This window comes from Diadema antillarum, unplaced genomic scaffold (assembly GCF_040938485.1).
Source record: "Diadema antillarum isolate AM-2024a unplaced genomic scaffold, OU_Dant_1.0 scf00000125, whole genome shotgun sequence".
Taxonomy (NCBI): Eukaryota; Metazoa; Echinodermata; class Echinoidea; order Diadematoida; family Diadematidae; genus Diadema; species Diadema antillarum.
The window spans coordinates 1,567,099-1,588,717 of record NW_027271014.1 but is presented as its reverse complement, the minus strand read 5'-3'; the positions used below and the strand labels follow the sequence as shown (position 1 = coordinate 1,588,717).

Sequence of the window (21,619 nt, the reverse complement as noted above, 5' to 3'; positions counted from 1 at the left end):
AGCTATTGTATCCTGTACGGGGCCCCAGACAGTAGCCCCAAAGGCCCCATCCCCATAGGCCCTACGTACAAACACACACAAACATTGATTTTATTCAGTTGAAACGAGTTACGGCTAATTTCTTTTGCAATGGAAGTAGTTCCCATCAGAGATATCCAAAACACCAATGTCAGCTATTTTATCCTGCACGGGGCCCAAGACAGTAGCCCCAACGTGCCCCACCCCCATAGGCCATACGTACAAACACACACAAACATTGATTTTATTCGTGCAGCTGAGAAGAGTCACGGCTAATTTCTTTTGCAATGAAAGGAGTACCCATCAGAGATATCAAAAACACCAATGCTAGCTATTTTATCCAGTACGGGGCCCCGGACAGTAGCCCCAAAGGAGCCCCCCCCCCCCCCCCCTCCCCCGGCACACACACACACGCACACACATTAGTTTCATTCAGCTAAAATGGGTCACGGCTAATTTCTTTGGCAATTTAAGAAGTACTCATCAGAGATATCCAAAACACCAAAGTCAGCTATTTCATCCTGTACGGGGCCCCAGTCAGTAGCCCCAAACCGCTCCCTCCCCCCCCCCCCACACACACACACACATTGATTTTATTCTGCTGAAAAGGGTCATGGCTACATTCCTTTGCAATCGGAAGTAGTAGGCATACTCATCAGAGATATCCAAAACACTAAAGCCAGTTATTTTATCCTGTACGGGGCCCCAGACAGTAGCCCCAAAGTGCCCCCCCCCCCACACACACACACACACACACATTAGTTTCATTCAGCTGAAAAGGGTCACGGCTAATTTCTTTTGCAATGGAAAAGTACCCATCAGAGATATCCAAAATACCAAAGCCAGCTATTTTATCCTGCACAGGGTCCCAGTCAGTAGCCTCAAATTGCTCCTCCCCCCCCCCCCCCCCCCCCCACACACACACATTGATTTTATTCAGCTGAAAAGGGTCATGGCTACTTTCTTTTGCAATCGGAAGTAGTAGGCATACTCATCAGAGATATCCAAAACACTAAAGCCAGTTATTTTATCCTGTACGGGGCCCCAGACAGTAGCCCCAAAGTGCACCCCTGTACACACACACACACACACACACACACTCACATTAGTTTCATTCAGCCAAAAAGGGTCACGGCTAATTTATTTTGCAATGGAAGTATATAGTACCCATCAGAGATATCCAAAGCACCAAAGCCAGTTATGTTTTCCTGTACGGGGCCCCAGACAGTAGCCCCAAAGTGCCCCCCCCCCCCCTCTCCACATACGCACACATACGCACACACACACACACACACACACACACACACACATTAGTTTCATTCAGCTGAAAAGGGTCACGGCTAATTTCTTTTGCAATGGAAGTAGTACCCATCAGAGATATCCAAAATACCAAAGCCAGTTACTTTATCCTGTACGGGGCCCCAGACAGTTTAGCCCCAAACACGGGTAATTTCTTTTGCACTGGAAGAAGGACCTATCAGAGATATTTAACACACCAAGGCCAGTTATTTTATCCTGTACAGAGCCCCAGACAGTAGCTCCACAGTGTCCCATCCATTATACATGTACTGTGAATCAGCTGAAAATTCTAAATGGTCTTACAAATCCTTTTGTAACGTAAATATCAGGGCCTACTGAACAGAGATATCACAAACACCAAAGCAAGTCATCTTATCCTGTATACGGGGTCCTATAGGTTACAGAAGCAAAACACCCAAGAAATTTGCAAAGGAAGCATACTTCTGTATAGTGCACAACCGAGATGACCATATTACGAAAACCAGTCATTTCATCTTCATTTGCATACTGTACTGGGCCCGGTACAGTAGCCATATAGTGCCCCTCCCCCACATAATTATTATGACATCATTTAGCTGAAAAGAGTCATAGTTGTTTTTCTTTTACAATCGAAGTAGGCCTTAGTTTACATCATAGATACCCAAAACATCAAAGCCAGTTAGGTTTTCCCAGCCAATTTCGCACTTTTGTCGGTTCATTTGATAGAAGGTTCGAATTCGTAAAATGGGTATTCAAATTGGCTAGTACCCTACGTTCATTCAAATTCGCCTTGACTTGATGAGAAGGGTATTTCAGTCATTAAATTTCGCGAAAGACAGTCAAATTCCAAACGTGTTCATTCAAATTCAAATCATGCTATTTCTTTGTCTCAGATCATTTTAACGTGTCTTTCTATGTGTGTTTTCGTTTCATAACTACTGTTATAAAGCAGTAAAAGTATTATATTTCTTATCTAGTATAACTGGATTTGGTTGTTCTGTAACCAGACTGGTAACACTCCTTCATGTCATTATAGGCCTATACGTGTACCAGTAATGCAGATTAACTTCATATTTTATAGTCATGACAGCACAATACATACAGACGTATATCTCTAGAAGACATAGAAAGAATTATTAAAAAAAAAAAAAAAAAACATTTGAGGATCATAACCTTGACTTCCTGAACTGGCCGACCGCTCGTAATAAAGCGCTCGTAACGGCCAGATAATTTGTGGCTTCTTACTTCTTCGGATTCAAAAAGGACGTTAAAAAAAAACCAAAACAAAACTGGTGTCAAAATCTCTTAAACGAATACGAAAACATGAAATGCTATGATGCTTACAAAACAATAACTACGATGAAAGAAAATAAGGAAAGAGGTCAAGCATGGACATATCTGTTTAATTGACTTCAGAACATGTTAAATTAGATGGCCAGAAATCAATTTGAATGAACGAGCGCAGCATGTGATCACGTGACTATATCATTATGAATTTATGAATGAACGGATAGTGGAATGGTGTTTGTCTTATATATGGATTTCAGTTGAAAAAGTGTTATCTAGAATAAGGTTAGAGGTAATGTGAATGTTTCAAAATGAATTTGAATGAAGAGATTATGACATTGAACTACTATGTCATCTAGGCGAAATTTTTGCTAAATTTAATTCAACATTAAAAAATTCGATTAAAAGAGGTGCGAAATTGGCCCGGATGCAGGGCCCTTGACAGGTATAGCCCCAAGGTATTCCCACCCCATATGAATTAAGTGTTTTTAGGTGAAAAGAGTCATGATTGTATGCCTATTTTCCTTGGCAGTGGAATTAACAGCTGAGATACGTAAAACACAAACCCATCCAGTTATTTTTAGTCTTTCAGGGGCCCCCAGCCAGTAGCTGGAAAGTGCTCCCGTATTATTTTATTCTAAGTGAAAAGAATCACTGCTATAATTTCTTTTGCAATGGAAGTAGTACTCAACGAGGTATCAAAAACACCGAAACCAGTTATATACTGAACGGGGCCCCACGGAGTGTTCGTATTAGTGTCCCCACATGTAATTCCACTATCAAGATCTGCATCCCGATCTATTCAATCTGTCAGATCGGGAGAGAGCGGCAAAAGTGTACGGGGACCGGGAGCATCGTACCAGCAGCGTTTGGGTGATGGGGTTGGATCTGGCAATTTTACAGATCGGGAAGAAATTTTGAACTGGTTCAAAATTTCTTCCCCATCTCCCCATCAAGATTGACCTATTTTGAATCGTAGCTCAAACGGGGAGAGAGCAGTGACAGCGTAAATACCACGGGATGAGCGTAACAATTCCAGGTTTTTCTGACCGTAGTAACAGCGGCACAGGAACGGGAAGTAGTCCAAACTAGACACCGACGACATGGTCCCGCTGCTGCGCCGCTTTCTTGATCAAAGCACGACCTTCCCGCTTTAACGACGCTCTCACTAAGTTCTCTACTCTCGTATAAAATCAAGGCCTGTTCCTACGACGCTTCATTCCTGCTTCGATAACGCTATTGGCCGTTTTAGCTACGCTGTTCCTACGCTTTCCCAGACTTAATTACGCATGTCTTCCACAAGCGCATTCGTCGCTCTAAAATCGAACGTAGCCGATACGCTTGAAAATGTTTGCCAGAACAGCAAAACTGATGATGATGAGGAGGACGTTGTCGTTGTCGCGAAAATGAAGACGAAGGAGCGCATATTTAAGAAGAAGAAGAGATGCAAACAATAAAGAGAATAAAGCAAAACACTTTGGAGCTACTGTCTGGGGCCCCGTCAAGGATAAAATATCTGACTTTGGTATTTTGGATATCCGATGGTTACTACTTCCATTGGAAAAGAAATTAGCCGTTACCCTTTTCGGCTGAATGAAACAAATATGTGTGTGTATGTGTGTGTGTGTGTATGTGTGTGTGTGTGTGTGTGTAGGGGGCACTTTGGAGCTACGGTCTGGGGCCCCATACAGGATAAAATAACTGGCTTTAGTGCTTTGGATATCTCTGATGAGTACTACTTCCGATTGCAAAAGTAAGTAGCCGTGACCCTTTTCAGCTGAATAAAATCAATGTGTGTGTGTGTGGGGGGGGGGGGGGGAGGGGGTAAGGGGGCAATATGGGGCTACTGTCTGGGGCCCCGTGCAGGATAAAATGACTGGCTTTGGTATTTTGGATTTCTCTGATGGGTACTACTTCCATTGCAAAAGAAATTAGCCGTGACCCTTTTCAGCTGAATGAAACTATTGTGTGAGTTGGTGTGTGTGTGTGGGGGGGGGGGGGCACTTTGGGGCTACTGTCTGGGGCCCCTTACAGGATAAAATAGCTGGCTTTGGTGTTTTGTATATCTCTGATGGTACTACTTCCATTGCAAATGAAATTAGCCGTTACTCTTATCAGCTGAATAAAGTCAATGTGTGTGTGTGTGTGTGTGTTTGTACGTAGGGCTTATAGGGGGTGGGGCACTTTGGGGCTACTTTCTGGGGCCCCGTGCAGGATAAAATAGCTGGCTTTGGTGTTTTGGATATCTCTGATTGGTACTCCTTCCATTGCAAAAGAAATTAGCCGTGACTCTTTTTAACTGAATAAAATCAATGTTTGTGTGTGTTTGTACGTAGGGCCTATGGGGGGTGGGGCCCTTTGGGGCTACTGTCTGGGGCCCCGTACAGGATAAAATAGCTGGCATTGGTGTTTTGGATATCTCTGATGGGAACTACTTCCATTGCAAAAGAAATTAGCCGTGACCCTTTTCAGCTGAATAACACCATATTTGTGGGGCCCTTTGGGGCTACTGTCTGGGGCCCCGTACAGGATAAAATAGCTGGCATTGCTGTTTTCTAGATAAGTACACCCAAAGGAACAATATCCACCAACTTTTGTCCGTGACCCCCTTCGGCTGAATAAATCCATTTTTCGGGGTCCCTTTTTGTGGCCCCTAGGCTTACGGTACAGGATGTGACTTGCCAGCAATTCATTTTATTGACCCTTGGCCACATCCTTATATGATGAGACCATCAAAAAGTGTGACCCTTTTCAGCTGAATAAATGCTCTGGGCCCCCGGTCTAAATGCAGCCACAAATAATAAAACTTCATGGAGGCAGAGCTGATCTCAATATGTAAATTCCAGATAGGCGGAGTGCCGAAGTGATTGAAAGCCTGAAGGAGCAAGCCTACAATTGCCTTCCACAGCCTCACGTTATTAATGTGATAAATGCGCATCCGTGTATAACGTGTGGCACGCAAGATTCAGCTAGCTATGTGAAATTATAGTAGCTGGAGTCCCATGCCCGGAGAGTCTGAAAGAATAGTATAACGATTTTTCTTTTCTTTTTACGTTTTCCCCTTCATTTTCATTTCATTTCATTTTCAAACTATTTCATTCATTCAAAGTAATACATTTGTATTTCAATTTCTTCCCTGGAAATCTGGAATATGTCAATACTAGTTCAAATTCTTCTTTTGTCGATTATTTCAAACAAAATCTATTCACTTTGATCAATTTTGTCACACATTCTCGTCATTCGTCCGTCTCACATCAGTTCGAAGAGCCAGCGTCATGATCGGACGTGTTTTTTGAAGAGCTCCGCTCAAACGTAACTTGTCATTCATTCCTTGTCACCAGAGTGCATGTGAAATCTGTATTCTTCCATGGTTCTGTGGTGTCTGTGGTGTTAGTCATGTTGACAGGATGACTTACCAATTTATACCCGCAAACTAACGTTTCTGAGATATTTTGAGGACATTTTGGATTTTGGATTTTGGATTTTGCTCCCACAATGGCAAACACTCGGAACTCAAAGCTTCAAGCCGAGGAGCTGCACAATACCATCCGCACAGAAATCGACAAAGTTTTGGAAAGTAATGCTGTTGCTTGCAAACTGGTGAGTGCCATAAAACAAACTTTAATTGATGAAGTGACGCCAATCATTACGGAAAAGGTGACTGAAAGTTTGCGGGAATATATTGATTTTGAGATGCAGACGAGAGATACTCGTATAGCTTCTCGCGAGAAACACATTGAGTCTCTACTCGACCAGCAGGACGAGTCGGACCAGTATTCTCGAAGAAACTGCCTAATATTTCACGGGATTAATGAGAATGTGAATGAAAACACAGACGAAACTGTGATAAAGTTGTGTGCTGACAAGCTCAATATTGTCGTCGATTCAACAGACATTGACAGGAGTCACAGATTGGGGCCAAGTAAGGAAAACAAAACCAGAGGAGTGATTGCAAAATTCACAAACTACCGTATCCGAAACGAAATCTACAGAAATCGCAAAAAGCTGCGAAATCTTCAAGGGGGAGGTATCTACGTTCACGAAAGTCTCACAAAGACTAGGACAGAACTCTTTGGAAAATCAAAACCAAGTACAGCAATCATATCGAAGCCCTGTGGACCCAAGATGGCCGAATTCTCGCCATTTTGAAAGACACAAAGAAACGAATTGCGTTCACGAAAGAAAGAGATCTGCACAAACTGCCTCCGCATAATCCCTCCGGCACAAAGGATGGAGTCAACTAACTTCCACTGAATAATTACATCTTCTATGGACAAGTTCGATAGCCGTGGCTTGCCTTTTGTTGAACCATGTCTATACGCGCCTCTTTCACTTCAAGATAAATCGCCTGGTATTCTGCTGTCAATTGAGCCAACTTGAGGGAATCTTCTTTCGGTAAAGTCGTTTGTGTTTAACTCTATACAGTTGTGTGAAGCACTCATATCGTCTGAATTGGAAACACCCCTGCCTGCAGGACCCCCACGTTCTAGCTCGTGGTTACCATGACTACCGGAAGCTGTTCACTGCAACGTCGCCCCACCCCTTTCACAAATTCCACCGAAAAATAGCGCCATCACCTGTCGGCTACAATACCCCTCTCCCCTTTCGCTCTGCTTTTAATTGTGTTCTAATTGTGTGTGCTAGCCTTGCTCTACTGGTTGCGGTGCAAATGGTTCCAGCTGACACCCTCTCGCCATATCTGAATAGGATACACCCTGATTACAGTACATTACGCCGTAGGCCACGGTATTCATGATTGCCAGACGCCGAGTAGTGTATTGTCCCCATATGTATGAGTGTAATCGAAGAATAGCGCCATCACCTGTAGACACATTACCCCACCCTGCTCCGAATCGTGCTCTTTTGGCTTGCCCTCTGATTTTCGGCCGCTATGTCTCCGCTTATGATAACTCAAATATTGTGTGATTTCAGCCATCGCATTATCTGTTCTAGGATTAACCCTTGACTGTAGCACTTTATGTTCTGGCCAAGGGTTTCCACTGCATTTCCGCCCCCACACCCCTACCCTCACGAATTTCATAGATGAAGAGCGCCATCACTCGTCGATGTATAGCAGCAGTTGCTGCTTTACCTCACCCTTCCCCGGACGCGTATTTTCCTACTAACTGAACAGTTGTTTTACAGATCAGATTTTTGTTCTCCATTATGCGGTCGGCTGGTTACTGTTGGTAACCATTTCAATCATATTTAAAGTTTAAACAATTTAAAAATTAAACTATTTTTGTGAGGTCGTACAACGTATCTGATGAATGCATAGGGATCACCAGAGATCACTTAGCATGCTTAGTACACGTGTTTTTAAAATTAATGTAAGATTTTGAATGATTTGTGTTTTAAATCCATAATTTTAGAACACTCATGCATATTGAAGTCTATACATTGACATCCAGTTGGAATATGACATGGTTATTTTGAGGAGTCTTTGAATACTCTGAATACTTTTATATTCTCTCTGCGGAACATTGTGTTCCTATACTCGCGATATACATGCGATTATACTTGTTTGTGTATTTTTTTTCTCATGCTTTTGTGTTCTGCACAGTCAATGTGTCATTTTTGTTTCTTTTTCCCTGCTAAATGAAGTCTAGTATTTATAAATTTCCATGTGTTTGTTGTAAGAAACCAGTGAAAAAAAATCAAAAAGGATTGAGATGTACTAACTGCCAGCAGTGGTTTCATATTGCTTGTTCTGGTATTTCTGAAGGAGTTTATGATGATTTGACAGAAACTTTTAACGACTGGCAGTGTAATATTTGTTTATTTAAGCAGATGCCTTTTTATATTGATTGTGAAACTGCTGCAGATGTTGATTTACATGAGGTCAATATGACACAAAGAAATTTGCCTACTTCAGGGGAACTGCATCAAGATGTACGAGGTAACGGTCTAAGGATTGCACATTTAAATGTCAATAGTCTCTTGAGACATATAGATGAAGTTAGAGCGTTTGTGACGTCAAACGACATACATTTACTCGCTCTAAATGAAACTAAAATTGATTTATCTATTTTCGATCATGAACTCAATATAGAAAATTACTCACTGGTGCGAAAAGATAGAACTCGTCAAGGTGGAGGAGTAGCGATATATGTTCATAAGTCGATTCATTTTGAGAACCTCATACATGAAAGTTTGAATGAGTTAGAAGTGCTTGCAGTAAAGGTTTATTTGAAGCGTTCAAAGGCAATGGTGTTCACTACTTGGTACCGACCCCCCTCTTGTAATATCGGTGTCTTTGATTTATATGAAAATTTCCTTAGTTATGTAGACAGTTTAGGTTCTGATACAGTCCTGGTAGGAGATATAAACTGTGATTTACTGCCCCAGCCTTTATCTGGTGTCACCAAAAGGTATATTGATCTTAATACTACGTACGCGTTGACACAGATAAATTGCACTGAACCGACCCGGATAACTAATCTTTCTGCTACTTTGGTTGATCACATTGTAACTAACAATCCCTTTAAAGTGAAGAGTTTTGATGTAATTCACAATGGAATGAGTGATCATTCGATTAGTATTATGACTTGGAAGTATGATATCTCATTTTCTTCAAGAATTATAAATTTCAGAAGTCGGAAAAATTTAAATATTGATGACTTCAGAATTGATATTCACAATCAACCGTAGGAAAAGATTTGAGAATCTGAGTCTATCGACGAAGCTGTTGAATTATGGCAGAATTTGTTTCTAAATGTTATTGAAAAACATATGCCTGAACGGTGTAAAAGAGTAAAAGATAATTTTTCACCTTGGATGACTTCTGATATCTATAGACTTATGAAGAAACGAGATAAAGCTAAAAAGAAAGCATATAAATGTAAAGATGAAAATATGATGAATGAGTATCGAAAGTTACGAAATAAAGTTACAGCGGAAGTTCGGAAAGTAAAGAAAAAATATTATGTTGATAAATTCTCCCAAAATAGTAAACATTCCAGATCTACTTGGAGTTTGTTGAAATCTATCATACCAAATAAGAAATGTGATAGCTCAGTCCATGTGAATTCTGATAATTTTATTGAAACTGCTGATCATTTTAATGAATTTTTCGCCACAGTGGGAAGTACTTTAGCAGAGCAAATTCCTGATGCACCTTTTATTCACAGTAAAGCTAACTCTGTTAATGATATATTTGAATTTACTTTGGTGACGGAAAGTGAAGTTTGTAAAATCATTCGTAATTTGAAAGAGGTTAAATCCATTGGTTTTTATAAGATATCTGTTTATATGCTGAAATTATGCGCTTTTGATATATCACATAGCATTGCTGATTTTATTAATCTATCTCTGTTAAGTGGTAAGTTTCCCAAGCCATGGAAAAGGGCAAAAATCATTCCAATTCATAAAAACGGGCATAAAGATTATCCCTCAAATTATCGACCTATTTCAATATTGTCATGTGTTTCAAAAATTCTCGAACGAGTTGTTCAAAGACAGATACTAGCTTACCTACACAAAAACAATATTCTGACGTCTGTGCAATCTGGTTTTAGACCACAACACTCAACTATTACTACCCTTATGAAAGTCACGGATGACTGGCTTCATGCAATTGATAGAAATGAATATACAGGCTCTGTTTTTGTCGACCTCAGAAAAGCTTTCGACACAGTGAACCGTGATATACTAATGAAGAAGCTTAAGGAAATAGGCATTGATGGTACCCCCGGAGCTTGGCTGAGAAGTTATATGACGGACAGAGTCTGCCAAACATTGGTCAACTCCAAACTTTCCTCCGAATCTAATATAACGTGCAGGGTCCCTCAAGGGTCCCTTTTAGGACCACTGCTTTTTATAATCTATATCAATGATTTGGTACAATATATTAAAGTATGTAAAGTGCAATTATATGCCGATGACACCGTTTTATATTTTTCTCATTCTTCAGTATACAACATTGAACTTGCTCTTAATCTGGATTTAGAAAATGTGTATAACTGGATGTGTCAAAATAAGTTAAGTGTAAATTGTCAGAAAACTGTATGCATGTTATTTGGAAGCAACCACATGATGTCCAAACAAAATGTTTTACGAGTCTCGCTACACAACACTCCTCTGAATCAAGTACGTGTTTTTAAATACTTAGGTCTGTGGTGTGATGAAAATTTAAATTGGAAATATCATATTGAAAAGATGTTGATGAGTATTGGAAAGATGGTAGGTTTTCTCTGTAAGTGAATCGATTCTGAAATTAATTTATAAGTCATTGATTTTTCCTCACTTTGATTATGGAGACATTATATATGGGTCATCGTTTAAGAAACACCTAGATATTTAAAGCTACAAAAATTACAGAATAGGGCCGGCCGAATTACATTAAGATTACAACCTGATTCTCATGTTTCTGTTCTTGAAATGCATAACGCTTTGAATTGGCAACTCCTTGACCAAAGAAGGCATCATCACTCCCTTACTCTTATGTATAAGATAATGAACAATTTAACTCCTTCTTATTTAAAAGATGAATTTGAAATTGTAATTCATTCCTACCCCTCCCGTTTTGGGCAAAAATTAAGACTTCCCAAACCTAGAACTGAATATTTGAAGAAATCATTTAAGTATAAATATGCTAAGGAATATAATGACCTTCCCATGGATATTAAAATTTCCCCCAGTTTTCATATATTTAAATCTAAAATAAGTATGTTTAAGGTCACTGCCCCGTTGATTTATTTTTTTTATTTTTTTTTTTGCTGATGAAAAAGAGTTATTACAGAATTATTTGAATTAGTACAGGTTATTGAAAGTTATGATTTATCATTTTTCCACTCCCTTTCATTTGTATCCTTCTCTTTTGCTATTCGCTATTCGATGTTGTTGTTGTTGTTTTCTTTCTCTCAATCTATGTATACTGTATTTCAAATATGTACATTTTTACAAGAGTTATGTATTTCACAATGTCACATTGTATTTGTATAACTTCCATGTTCTGGACCCCATGGAAGACCAGCGATGCCATGTTGGCATCGCTGAATATGGGCCATCCAGCCGTTGTTGTTTTTATACGGAAAATAAAATCAATCAATCAAACAATCACTCGCTGCACAAATATCAAAAGCAATTTCGTCTTTTAGCGGTCATTTTCGTCAAAGTTTCTTTCAAATTCATTAAATATCTTGTCTGTTGTGAGTTCTTGGTTTTTTTTTTTTTTTCTTGTAAGCGTTCGCTGTTTTTTTACCAAAGAAAAAAAGAAATACATAACACTGTGATTATGTGAAATAACAATATGTTATTATAGGGTTTACAAGCAAATTTCCTACATGAACACTGATGGACAGCTCTGCTTTTGAGCTTCATGCTCTCATGCTCTCATGGAGTACTTACCCCCATTTTTACGCGCTGTCTCACTGTGCCGAATGCTTCTTGCTGTAGATACCATATTACTCCAGGTCTTATTACGATTATAGATATTAAATAATTGGGACGGCATTTGTAATGGCCTATTTGATAGGGAAACTCTCTTTTTCCATACTGGATATCATACATGGAGCTTTTCGCCAATTGTAAAGGTCTCCGCATAAGATTGCATAAACAGCACTCACAAACGTATTTAATCATCCAGATGCTTGCCATGTAAACGGCGGTAGAAGACTCATACAGACTCCAAATCAAGACAGCATAACATTGAAAACTTTTGCCGGGTGGACTGTCTGAAGTAGAAAGTCATTCCGCATCCTCCTCTTTCCATCCTCATTCGTTGTTAAAAGAAGACGACTCTGTATATGGCTTCTTAAAGGGTTGTATGTGTTTGTTTGTTTGGGTTTTTTGTCTTTTGTTGTTTGTTAGTTTTGTTGTGGATGTTCGATGAGCTGTTGTTATAAATACGTTTCTCCGAGGGCAACATTTTTCTGTCCCATATCAATAACAGTCTCGAGGGGTTCTTTTTTTCCGCTTCCTCTCCATTTCATACATCATTTATAAAGTATAATGCATCTTTGCTTCTCAAATTAGTACGTGACTTTTATTTTGTTTCTCTGTATGTTACTTTTGTAAAGTTCTTCGTGGAAAATGAAAATCAAATTACTTCTGTTTTCGTTGCATCCTCCCCCCCCCCCCAAAAAAAAAAAAAATCAAATGTGAAAATATCCCTGCCAAACGGACGTGTATCCTCCGAGTCGTTAAATTGGGAATCTAGCAACTAAGGTGGGAAAGAAATTGGTGCTTGCGCTTTTATTTCAGGCAACTACATAAGAATATCTTATTCGGACTACCAAATTTTCAATTTTAAAGATTTTTAACCCGAAACGGGCCACTAGCCAAATTTTTACATACGTATGAATTTATATATTAAGGTACATAATGATTATTCATATTGAATATGTATATATATATATATATATATATATATATATATATATATATATATATTGAAAGAAATTAGACTTCAGACGAACATTGCTCTCGATCATGTACTCTCTTTTGATTAATCAAGCTTTCGGCCTGCCACCAGGCATTCATGAAGATCTACTAACAGAACAACACATCCTGATGTCATAATGTGCCATGATATATAATGGAATGTCATATAACTTAGAAGATGTATTGTTCCGTTGGTAGATCTTGATGAAGGCCTGATGACAGGCCGAAAGCTCGAGTGATTAAAATAGAAAACAACATCGAGAGCAAAGTCCGCATCAAGTCTAAGTTCTTTCAATATATGCTACCCACAATGAAGCAATGTGTACGTTTGAGAAGGGAACAATCTCTCGTACTATACATAATTATGTATATATATATATATATATATATATATATATATATATATATGGGTGAGAATTTTGAACGATGTACAATTGCCAATTTTCGTACCTTATGACATTCTTTCCCTTAGAACACGTCAGGATGATCTAAGAAACCAAATGTTTTCATGTCATCTCAAAGATTGGTAAATTTCCTTTCAGGAAATACATGGTTTGGTTGACTTTTGCCTGATATTTTTCATTTGACATGGACTTAAAGCGTAAAAATACGGTAAAAACGCTATTTTGACAATAATTTTTGTTTTTCAAACTAATGATGTGCATTTTTAATGGTACGTGGCATCTAATATCTGACCATGTTCTGGATCTGACATATCATGGGTATGTACCAGAAAATTATAAGAACTTTATGATCACGTATAAAATCACAGAGAACAATTGAAATATCAAAGTCCTAAACAGACGAACGTCCGTGATTCTTTTATTTCTATCGCTGCTGCAAATTCTACTTTGTTGTCCCAACTGTAACGTATACGAAAATTTGGTGTTCCACCTAATGAACATATCCTGCAAAAATTGTACGTCTGCTGGCTGTACATGGGACGTAATATTCTTTTATGCAAAATTATACTCAGTTTTCGTCACGGACGTGCCTCCGCTATTTCCTAATAAAGATCGTAGCCCATGAAACGTTATTGGCGATATCGTTCTGAGTCGTAATCAGCTAAGATCTAGCAACACGATAATATGTTTGTTTTGAGTTTCTGTCCATCCTTTGTCAAATAGGAACCGAAATTATATTTTTAGACGAACCTCCAAGAAAAAAAGAACGTCCGTGATGATTAAAACGTTTTCGAGTGGGACACCATCTTGCTTTGATGGCGAAGGTGCATTTTACCTTTGGCTCTCTAGCCGAGGAGCTGCATGCCATTTTTGGAGCGGACTGAGGTTCGTCCGCAGTTTTTGGACCATGCAATTCACAAAAAACCAAGCAAATAATTAATATTTTCTCTGAAAATTCACCTCCTGATCCCCCTTTGAGCAATACATATGTTGTAAGGATGTCAAATTTCTTGTAATTTGCATTGACAATACATTTTCACATTTTTGAAAGAGTTAGGAAGGCTAGGTACTCTCTGCCGATTAGTTATCCGTCCTGGAACATGACCCTAGTAGTAGAACGAACGTCCGTGATAATTCCAGAGAACGTCCGTGACGTATGCAATCCCTCCGATAGGGATAACTTGTCCCGAAAGTGTCCTGTATTCTTTAAAACTTTTGGCTCGAATAGCAACAAATAAAGTTTTACAAAGTAGGAAATGAGTTTAGAGCAGTAGTTTAAGAATTTTTAAGGCGTTATGTGATCATGATGAACAAGCAATTGAAAATTTACTCACAATTTTACGCTTGTTTTCTCTCTAATCATACAAAAAACAGCTAAACACTTAAAACAAAGTTATAGGAAAATGGAATTTTGCGTAATCTTTGATTTCTGTGCGTTTAAATTTCTTTCTAATGAGGTTCTGGAGACAATTTGTACTGTTATAGGTTCTGAAAGTTTCGCTCACGGACGTTCTGTCCGAGAAAGGACATTTCTGACAATTACAAATATATCACTGCACATAAGATTAATGTTAGTTGAAAATATTACCAAATCACCGAGCCGCTCATACCCGAAAGTGAATAGCGTTCAGCACTCAATTTACCTGTAATAACAAACGGAAAACGTTTTTTTTTCACGGATGTTCGTTGGTTGAATAAGTCAGTGGATTACATAGAAGGAGAAAGAGGATCAGTGCCACTTTTTAGTGACAGGTGCTCTAAGTGTTTATCTTTTGAGTATGGTAGCTGCCGTCTCAAACAGAACACATCCAGTTTTGGTCTCCATAACGGACGTTCGCTGTAATTGTCATGATATTAAATGCCTTAATTCGTTCTTATTTTTCTCTTCATGACGATTTTTATCTCATTCCCTCAATAGCCTGAACATGCTGCGACCAAACAGAAAACAAAAACAAAACAAAACAAACCAAAACATATCCGAAAAGTGCTACGCAATCACATTCAGGATAATGACGTAAGAAGTCTGTAATGAGCATGTGTTGAATAAGAAACGGAAAAGTTTCAAAAGGACGTGGAAGCAGTTGAATGAAAATGACTGAGAAACAGAGAAGGGATCGAGCTCCAACACACAGAGAAAAGAATTGCCAGTGCACTCCCGTTATACCAAATTCCTCTGGAGAAGTTTTTGTTTGTTTGTTTATGTTTTTTATTCATCGAAATGCCGTCACAAGCGAACAAAAATCATGCAGTATACAATTATTGTCTAATGAAAACACACAAATCCTCCGCTTATCATCACATGGTGTTGTTTTATACTCATCAATGAAAAGCAATATTCATTTGTAATTTTTCCCAAGATTTTTTTTTTCATTTTACATTTAAGAGACAGAGAGATCGTCAATTTGTTTGTGCTTTTGCGCTTACTTTGAAAACACATGTTAAACAAAGTAATGATTAAGAATAGGTTTAAGGTTGCACTTTGATACGTTCGCTCTTCCTAAGATTCGTTCCTCCGATGTCCAAAGGTTTGTTATTCCGAAAATGAAAAAAAAAAAGTTTTTAGTTAATTAAGGAGGTTTGTTATTAAAAATTTTCTTATTCCGAAAGTTTGTAAGTCCGAAAAATAAATATCAAGGATCATTATTTTTAGGTCCGTTCTTGTAAAAGTGGAGAGGGCCTGATATTCGTTAAGGTGAAAACGGTTATTATGAGGTTTTGAAATTTGGAGGATTTTAGTTGTTAACTTGTTTCTCCACATTTGGATAAGCGAACATGATTTTTCATGTTCCAATTAATAAACCTTTCGATTAACCTTCGGAGATTCCTATCATTTACCGATTAAAAAAGCTTCATAATTATACGAACTCTATCAAGTTTCGTATTGACAAACTGTATGAATAACGAGCCTTCGAAATGACGCGCTACAAAATGTTTGTTATAACAAACCACATTGTATGATATCGAAGTCACAAACATCCATCCAAGTTATATGGACTTATTGTGTCTTGTTATGACGAAACATCGCAGTATCGAACCTATTATCATTTCTGACTAATATAATAATACAAATTCTCCTCGGTAACAGTGTGTAACACAAGGAGCAAACATAGAGGGATTTCTTCCCAACGTGTTCGTTTGCCCTCCCCAGCTAAACTTCGTATTTCTATAACGGAGCACATTTCTGTTGTCTTTTTATGTTAATTCTTTGTCAAAATTTTAGCTGTGACCATGTTCGTTATAAGCAAAATTTTGCATTGTAGACTTAAGATAACAAATTTAGGACCTGAATCTTTACTTCATGATAACGAAATTTTGATAAATATATTCGTTCTCAAGGATGGACTACGTCACTGAGATTACACGTACGTTTGTACATTCATTTACGAGAGATGGAAAAATTGTTTTCTTTGATACCTCAGTATGAGAAGATAAACAAGCTTATATAATTGAGAATTGGTAATATCTATTCAGGATTTTGCAGAGGAGTTTGTTCTCGACATGAAATTGCTGTTTGTTGTGAGTAGAATGCGTTTCCAACTCAAGAGAGCTGCATCTTGTTTGTTCCGAACGTCCGTGAGCTACATGCGAACCTCCGTGACGCAAAATATGCTATGTTTGTTGGGTTATAGAGACTGCCTAGATCAGATACATCTTAAAAAGGTATGTTATTATTTGGGAGTGAGGATTAAAGTATGGGATAGCGAAATAAGAGGTCAAAATATTGAGTTTCTGTAAAATGCGCGTAAAGTGGAGAAAGTGTTTAGCGGAAGAGCGATATTTCAACAGAAACGACGAATTTAGTTAAATCATCAGTTGTCTACTATTACGTACAGGTTAAGAGTACAAGCTTAATATTCTGCAAGCACGTACACGTGTCCCTAAAGATATTTCGTTAGGATTTTGAGCTGAATCAGATCTTTGCAAACTATGTTAAATGGTATTCAAGCGTATGTGCAGTACTATTTTTCACGGACGTTCGCTGCTCTGGACATGGTGAACTTCAGCGATGAATAAAAACTTGTTCCTCTGGGAAAATCCTAGTATAATTGGGTTCATATTAAAGGTTGAGTTATACTCTTTCAGGTAAGATGAATAATTTGGAGAATTTCCTACTTTTTAAATTTTGCCTTGTTTTGGCTCAATTGTACATCGTTCAAAATTCTGACCCATATATATATATATATGCTGTACACACATATATTACGACTTTCCATTATAAATGGTGCTAAATCAATTTTCCATCAGATTCGGATTTTTGACCCCAAAAAAAAAATTATATAATCATCTTTAGCTCATAGATAGGCACCTCTCTCTGTGAAGAGTGCACATTTAGGGTATTGTACCAATCTCTTTTACAGACAAAAATACATTAATCTTTCTTCAACCGTATATAATAATTGATATTTGATTCACCACTTCTCCTTGTGCGACATAAAAATACAATGCTAACACAGCACAAGATTGTGATTCAACACCCTTCGAACTTATTCAATCGTTTAGTTTCTCGCGTTGATCAGCTAGCTAACAATATGAACAGGCGAGCTAATATTCCTTTCAAAATTTTGTAGGACATGTCTGCAAATTCAGCATCATCTACTCCATCGTTCAAACTCATATTCATTCTCTTGCGAGACTCTGTAATTGTAGATATACGTCGGTGAATATCAACATGCAATGCTGTCAAATCAAGAGAGTTGTTAGCCAATCCTTTTGCGTGTAGATAATATTCGAAGTACCGCCATTACAGAAGAAAATCCGGAAAAAGAAAGAAAGAAAGAAAGAAAGAAAGAAAGGAAGGAAGGAAGAAGAAGAAAAAAAGAAAGAAAGGAAGAAAGAAAGAAAGAAATATAAGAAGATGGGTTAAAAGGAGACCCATTGGAGCCACCCATCTCTTGAGTATCACAACTTAACCTTCCACATTAAAGCTAGTATCACAAGCTTCATTCTGCGTATGACTGTGATATAATAATTATTCATATAATCCCTATAAATGACTCTTGTCACCCCGTCCAAATGACATCAACGAAGTGTTCTTTGAAAGTCGTTTGCACCAACTTGCACATGAGCTAAATACTAACTGGCTTTTTTCTAGCAGATTATTATTCAAGAAGAACACTGCACACCAAATTTGGGAGCTTTCGGGAACCTCGCGTAGGACTTGGTTTCCATTTCCATTATTCTATCAGACTGGCATTGACACCTGCCAATTTTGTTGAAACCTGTTTACAAAAATATATATATATGATAATAATGATAATAATGATAATAATAATAAATGAATAAACATGTCACTATTCTCCTCCAAAAGTGTCGTGGCATTGTCACCACACTCGATCGGCCAAGGACGCATTTATGAAATTGGTTCGGAACAGGAGGTGAAGAGTTTGTTTGCAAAAACCGATAAGTCCATATTTGCCAAACGGAGATATTTCCGATTAAAGGTCAAGAAAAATGAAGAGAATAATAAGAAAAAATTGTTGCTTCTTTTGACAATAACTTCAAAAATGTACATTTATATGTAGTGACCAATGTATCATTTAAAAGGTATTATGTTGTACTTTATGACAGAGATCGTACTTTAAAATCGTCAAAAATGGACTTATCGGTTTTTGCAAACAAACTCTTCAAGTGTTCATCGAGCATCTTTTTCAAAAATGTACGGTAGGACTTGATTCAAACCCAGGTGCCCGGATTATCTGATGAACTATCCACCATTTCAAGTAGTCCCTCAGCCTCTCTCACAGATGTTTGACGCTCGACTTCTGTGAGAACCTCATTTTTACCACGGACGCAGTCTCTATAGTCTCCTGAGGACAGAGATAACAAAGATATTCGGCAGTCATTTGGTTGGGAAACAGAAGAATAGAATAATTCAGAGGTTAGACTGATAACGGAGGAAACGTGAACTGGTTACTGCCTGTGTACAAGGAGCTGGTAAGACAGTATATTTATGTGCTGATGTACGATAACTCATTTTCTACTTAGAATTACTATACTTAAAACAAATGCATACATTCATACGCACTGACCAAAAAACAGGAAAACAGATCCTGTTTTCGTATTGAAATATGGTGGATGAATGGCCTAATGAGCCACTTCTGGATTATTGATAATATATTGATAGATTAATGAAGGGAATAAAAAAAAACTATTGTCTGTATTATGTTAACATAGTCATAATCAATGATTTTATTTTGATTTCGGTCTCCTTACTGCAGTGTCATGCAATGAACAAACTGACGTTGAAATATATCATTTTTTTTTTCTTCTAAGCACAGCAATATCAGTCCCAGTTAATTGAAGACTAAATGGCCATCACCTAGTTGCGTTTGAATCATGTGGCTCTATTATCAATATTTTTGTATAACATAACGTTTGATTTAGGAATGGCAAATTGAATGAAACGTTTTATATCTATCTATCAAAATGAACTGCAACATAAAGTACGGCACCAATGTAAGAGAAAGGTAAAAATACACATCACATCGGATCGAATGGGGAAAAATCGTTGGTATAATTGATGGACACGAGGAATTTCGTACACTCGGTTGTATTCATTTATTCAGGGCATTTCCGGTTACATAGAATATTCAGTTGTATGGATCCTCTTCTAAATTTGGGGACACTGATGGGGTCCCTGGGGTCGGAAGATAGTGCCGGTTTGTATTTCGCAAACACATTTTTTTTTTTCACCCTAGCGATAATGCTTGCCTAGATTTATGACAAGCATAATTATGATATTGTGTTTTTATAAAGATGACAATTTCAAAATAGGGAACCAATACCCCCCCCCCCCCAAAAAAAAAGAAAAAAAAAGACCAACAATGTCTGAAGCTAGCACCGTGGATTTACCACTAACTGACTTGAAATCATACTACCCAACTCTGTTTTCGTTTGTTTTTTACACTCTTAACATTTTTCACATTCTCGAAATAATGAGATGTCTAGTGTCACTTACGTTTATTGAAGAACCAGCAAGTAACACCAAACATAGCAGCAAAAATAGCACCAAGAATCGGTGCTATGACAGAAGCTATGTGAACACACGTGAGACAAAAAGAAAAGAACAATTATGCAATTATTTTTTTTCTTTTATTGTGGCATTACAGTATCAGCATTGGTTTAAAAGGGTTAGATCCTAAACAAAGGTGATGTTGAATTGATGCAATCTTGTTAATTTCAGTCTAATTTATTTATTTTCTTTAGTGAGCGTGTGTGTGTGTAGGTGCTGTTGTTCAAGTCCAACTGCCTTATAATATCTGCTGTACTTCCATTTCGAAAACGCCTAATTTTTGGCTGGACAGTCCGGTCACTAAAATTAAACTGGCAAAACTGCGTTATACTCCCTTGTACAGAATTTGAACGATGGTGATAGAACCAAGCACGCACATGAATCTCTCTCTCTCTCTCTCTCTCTCTCTCTCTCTCACACACACACACACACACATTACACTATACTGCGTTTGATTTAACTGTCTTTACACCTCCCTAGTAAGCAATGCAACCAACTGACGTACTAGTAGTCCAATAAGCAGGGAAGATCCTATTAATTTCTTGGACGGGGATGTAGCTAATGTCGGTATCCCGGTTGATGAAGTTGGAGTCGCAATGGTCACAGATATCCTCGCCAGTTCTACCCGGGTAGACGTCATTTCAGCTACACACGTGAAAACGTCACTCCGTTCAGGCGTTATCTTTACTAGTGCTTCAATATTCTGCGTTCCGTTTTTGTGGTAAAACGAGTTGTAGGCGATCGGGGAAACCTTGCCTTTGTTCGGGAGCCAATAAAGCGAGATGATATCTTGCGGAACGTTCTTCGCCTTGCATTGCAGCATTGTATCTTGCGGTTCGTATGCCAGAAAGCAGGCCGTATTACTTGAGCATCCCTTGACAGAAAGGAAATCTGCAATTACAGGAGACAGTCAAGTCATCGATGAACATTGTTTACTTATGCAGCTTTGTAGAATAAGCAGATGAAATGATTACAATGATAATAATAAAAAGATGATGATAAAAATTGCAAGATATGATGTGAATTAATTGCCTTAGGCCTAAGTAATATAAGCTGTTCGTTTGATTTAGGCTACCCCACTTTGGTTATCATGATTTCTACATATTTTCAGTTCATTTTCAGTTCCAGACGCATATATCATTATACGTTTCGATATTTTGCTTATACGCAAAAAGAAAAATTAAATATTGTTGTTTACCATTCAATGACAATCATTGTAACCCATTAATGCTTGTTT

At 38.1% G+C, this 21,619-nt stretch overlaps 1 protein-coding gene across 1 annotated transcript in view; it reads right to left on the bottom strand.

Moving 5' to 3' along the window:
- Positions 1–21,619, bottom strand: part of LOC139720274 (uncharacterized) — a 162,810-nt gene that overhangs the window by 59,088 nt on the left and 82,103 nt on the right. The gene's annotated exons all lie outside the window — the stretch shown is intronic.